The sequence below is a fragment of the Ricinus communis genome, chromosome 10 (assembly GCF_019578655.1).
Source record: "Ricinus communis isolate WT05 ecotype wild-type chromosome 10, ASM1957865v1, whole genome shotgun sequence".
NCBI classification, from domain to species: Eukaryota; Viridiplantae; Streptophyta; class Magnoliopsida; order Malpighiales; family Euphorbiaceae; genus Ricinus; species Ricinus communis.
The window spans coordinates 26,441,693-26,447,267 of NC_063265.1; positions in this window are offsets into that span (position 1 = coordinate 26,441,693).

The following is a 5,575-nucleotide window of genomic DNA, read 5'->3' on the forward strand; positions in this document are numbered from 1 at the left end:
GTTCTAAAAGTAAAGAGAGTAATTGGCACTCTCAAAAAGAAATAGATAAAAGCATGTAAAGAGTATGCTTACAATTGGGGCTCAATTTCTCACAAGTGTGCTTTTTGAGTAGGTTCTAAAAAAATCATCAAAATAGAATTAAATAAACTAAAGCAACTTAGTGCAAAACTTAAAACTAATTAACTTACATTCTTCCGCAAGACTGAACACTATCGGTTTTACCCAATCACATGGACATACACAAGAATTCAAAATCAAGTCAACAGTAAAAGCATCGAAACAAAGTGAAAAAATTTCAAAATTTTATAAAAAATTGCACAAAGAATAAATAAATAATTGAGATGGGATAAATGAAATGCGATATATACACTAGAAAAGGATCTAAATCTCATATACAAAACAATAAAAATATGAAAATAAGTGTATATAAATATCACCACCCCACACTTGAAGGATACACTGTCCCCAGTGTACAAAATATAAGAAATGAAAAAGGAAAAAGAAAAACTAATACTACCCTGACTATGGCTCCGGAGTGAAAAGAGGTGCATCATCAGGGATATCAAGGCTGATGCATGGTGAAGGAGTGGTCGCTCTCCGAGGGTCAAGTAGTGTCACATCACGGTGGTGGATCGGCCAGGAGCAACGTCAATAAGAGGCTCGTCAGGCTATTGTGGTGAAGGGTGCTCAGTCGGAGAGGGAGGGTCAGCTGGATCATCCGCTAGAGGGATGTCAAAATGGCTCTGTGTTGGAACCCGGCTTTGTGGACAAGTAGGGGCATAGTCTGTAGCAAAAATATCATCAAACATGTCATTAGCCATAGAGGCCTCTAACCTCATACTGCTCGGTCGGGGCTGAAGCATAGCCCTCGCCTCTCAGGCGAGCCATCATCGGCTCTGAAACAAAACTACAGCTGTAAAAGGTCTTCTTTGAAAAGCCTTTACTCAAATGAAGTCTGCTGCTTCCTCCTGCCAACCTCGCACTCTGGCTGCGAGCTCTCTAAACTCAATAGGGAGACTCCTAAAACGGTGAAGACCCAAAAGGAGTCAAGTAGGCAGTGCGGAGGAAGACTCTGGAATATCAGAAGAAAAGGGTGGAACATCCTGTGTACCAAGGGCTCGTAGAGCAGGTCGCTCCTCTCTGAGTGCTGCTAAGAGAGCACTCCTCAGTCCATACTCTGGTCCTAGCAGACCCTGCCTACAAGTCACCATCCCCATACTAACCAATTGGGGAAGTCCCAACGTCTCCATCACCCCCAGCTCTGTCAAATGCGGTATCACCTCCTCCAAAACTCCTAAGCTCATAGCCAGTCGAGTAATGTAAGTCCCAAAACAGAAAAATACCTTTTTTGAGTTGTTGTAGAATGCACTGATCTGTCAGGCCAACAAGTTTCCCATGTCGACGGACTGGTGTTGGTGCATGTGATAAAGTATAAACAGGTCCGGCTGGGTAACTACACCACCGCTATCTCCCCTGCCAGTGATGGTCCTATCCAGCAATGCATGCAAGTACCGCAGTCCCTCAGGCAAGTTAGACGCCTTGGACTAGCTGGCACTGTACCCCTGAGTGTCGTCAGAAATCTCAGCCCACATCTGCGGATATGACACACCAGGCGTGTGTATACAGTGACTATAAACCTCCCCAGCTACATCCTCGTCAGTCCACAAACCCAAGTGTACCCCAAACTGTTGTACACTCATCGTGAAAGTCTGTTCTGCTAGTCTGAAACTAATCGCATCCGGTTGCTGAAAGTCCCGCAACTGGCTCTGCAGAAAGAAAGTGCTAGCAAACTCCACCGTCAACTCCCTATATTTCGGTTCAACTATCTCAAAGAAATGCTGAAACAGGGGCGTCTCAAGGTATCGGTGGACTGCAGCTGCAAGTCCAACGGTCTCTAGTGCTGGCCAGTCTATCCTATGCCCCTTTCCCAAATCTTTGTGCCTCATCGATTGGTATCTCAGCTCGAAGGTGGGCTGCCCTTGGAAAAGTAGGAATCTATGGTGCTGCGGTGGTCTAATTGGGCCTGAACTATTTGGTGCAGCGCTTGACGATCGAGAGGAAGAGGAACCATCAGTCCGCCTCCTCTTGTAAACTCCTGATCCTCGTCTGATGGACATGGTACCTGAAAAAGAAATTTTTAGTACTAAGGATCAACGAAATTCTGGCAGCATAACGGCATAAAATGGACAAACCGAACGATTTAACTCGATAAAGTTAAACCACTCAATGTCCTACAAAGAAAATTCAATCCACCACACTGCCAACCATGATGCTAACTAATTAAATTTTCAATTCATCCATATGAAGTTTAACTTCGCCATAATCCATCACAAGGCAAACCAACAAGCTAATATAGAACAGACACAAACAGAGTCGAATACATATGACAGAGCCTATTGTTTAGCGGCCACCAATAATAATATAGAGGAAAATAAAGAATTAATCACAAACATGAATAATGGTAGAAAAGAAAAATGGAAAATGTGAACAAGTTAAGTATATAAACTAAATTAAAGAAAACAAAAGAAAATTTAAACACAAACATGAATGTAAACCAATGCACCAAATATCAAACTAAAATTATTTATTTTAAAAATATAAAAATTATTTAAGTGCAATAATTGCCCTAAGTACTTTTTTTACCCAAGGGTTTGCTACTTCAGGCCTTTTAACTAACACACATCAATCCAAAATCTTAGTACATGCTCTCCAATCCTAGTGGTTAATGATCACGTAAGTATGATGATATTGGGCTATACAGCTCTTTTGTGTGGATCATTAGTATTAGTAGCATTTCTAGTAATCACATTTCAAAAAATCATAAGAACTGTTAATGTTGATAAAAGAAATAATTATTAAATGACTCATTTTTCTCATTTTCCTTTAGCTTTAATAGGATACAATATATGACGGAAAGAAAGAATGTTTTAAAAAATATTTCTTTTCTTTCTTCTAGGAATTATTACAGGTTTCAATTGATTCAACAATTAGATGACTAAGGTTATCGTATTATAAGTATAAGGTTTATCTTTTTAACCATAGGTATTCTTTGGGGAGCAGTCTAGGCTAATGAAACATGGGGATCATATTGGAATTGGGACCCCAAGGAAACTTGGGCATTTATTACGTGGACTATATTCATAATTTATTTTCATACACGAACAATAAAAATTTTGAGGGTATAAATTCCGCAATTTTCGCTTCTATTGGTTTTCTTATAATTTGGATATGCTATTTTGGAGTTAATTTATTAGGAATAGGACTACATAGTTTGCCTAAAGCAAGAACAATTGATGAGTGAGTAGTGGAACCAATCCCTAATCTCGAGGCGAAACAACCAACCGGTCTTTTATTTTAGGTTTTTCTTCGTGCAACAGGAGTACGTACTTGATGTGATGCTTAAGCAACTACAATTCAGGCAGTGAACCTATCAATGTAGCCTAGCACAATGGCAAGTATTAAAAATATCGTATCCCTCGGGAAAGTGAAATCCCAAAGTTACTATTTGTTCCTTGTTATCTAGCCTGAAACTAATAACGAAGGTTTCTAAATTTACTAATGACTAAAAGCTAAATTCTAAATGTAATGCGAAAATGAATGAGAAAAGGGAATAATCAAGATAAGAAAGCAAACCCAAAGAGGACCTAGACTAATTGGCAACCAAACAAAAGATAACAGATTGTTGAGTCTGATTATGCAATCCATGGACGAATTCTAAGCTGAATTCAGTTTCCCTCTCGAGAAAATCGAATTCCTAAACCTAAGAACCTAAAGTTGGAAATTCTTTCTAAAGATTGATTATTAAGTTAGTTTTAAGCTTTAATCCACCTCTATTAAGCTTTGTTAATTCTTAATCCGACAAATTAATTGACCTTATCTCTAAGTGAAAATTAACTTGTTCTTACAATTAAATTTCCAAATTCAATTAGAATTTCTCAATTACTAAAAGAATTATATGAACAGTAATCAATACATTCAATGTAAAGAAAAATTGGATTTTTATTAGTAATTGTAAAAAGAATACAAGAAAAAAACTCAAACAATCTTAACAATTTAGTACAAAAGCCAACATAACAAGGAACCCCAATGGGTTCAATCAATCTAGCTACACATGTTTATGTCTAAAACAATAGAAATTCAATTACAATGAGAGAATAAAGAAATCGAAACATGTACACCCTTTTTCCTAAAATTGGATGAACAACTCAAAGCCTTGATCTACATTTTAAATGATCTCTAAAATGCCTCTTGAATTGCTCCAAAACTCCTCTTCAATCTTCAATTGAATCCCAAAAGTCATGAATCCGATGTCAAAAGGTGGAATCAGTCTCCTGGAAGCCACCTCGGGATGTCTGAAATACGTCTAGAGAAATTAAAGAGAAAGATGAAGAGTCAAAATTGCTGAACCTTTTCCCTTTACTAGCTCGTTCAATTTTATACTATGCGTCAACACGGGCGTGTCCACAGCCCATGCTCCTAAACACGGGTCGTGGCCAGGCCGTGTTGGTCTTTAAGTGATGAAATGAACTGAATCTGGCAAGTGCGTGTTCTGGCCTGTGTTAGCCAACAAGGGTCGTGCTCTGGGGCGTGTTTGTCTCAGAAACCATGTTGCTTCAAAGTGCTTAAGCTACACGACCTAGGAAATTCCACATGGGCTCAAACACGAGTCGTGCTAGTCAGCACAACCCGAGCACGGGCTCTGTTGACTTCCCAAAAGTCAACCCAAGGTCAAACGCTTCTGATTACGTCTGTTTTCGCCCGGAATTAATCTAAAATTGCTCAAACACTGATGATGGGCCTATAAAATCTCCTAGAATACAAAAGGACACATAACACGTGTGATCTTGGAATAAAAACACAATAAATGCTAAGAAAATGCACAATAATATGCAAGCAAACATGTGTAAGACTATGCATATCCGTACTTAGTATAGGAATGGACCCGAACAGGAAGATAGTGGATCACATAGAGTCATGGAATCACTGGACGAGTCTTCATGTGATGAAGTCAGATCGAAAGTGACATAATATACCTCCTTCGAACCCTTAACAATAGGACTTGTGTGTTCCCAGTAGGGATTATAATAGAGGAGTTTGAACGGGCTTTTAGAAGAGCGCTCTGTGTGGTCTTTTTCCTATATAGTCTAAAACCCCCTAGTCATGAGAAAGAGCCGCTCTACCCCCCCCCATTCATGATTTATGTGAGGAAAGAAGGATGAAATAAAATAGGCGATCTCGTCAGCATGAACTGTCAAATTTTCACCTCTCTTGTACGAACAATCGACAAGCTAGACATTATTTTCAATGCAAAAAAAAAATTTACGATTAGATTCTGGAGGAGAATAGATGTCCACAGAATTCTCTCAATATCTTATTTCCAAAGGCACTAAGATCTTATGTGTATACTTTTAGAAATAGTTGAGAGGAAAAATAGATACTTATTGGAAACGATTACAACTGTATTGTACCGCAATTGGTGCATTGGTTCCAAGATGTAGAATCTATGTTGAATCACCATTTAGCGGGGCTACTAAGACTTGGGTCTCTTTCTTGGGCAGGGCATCAAGTACATATC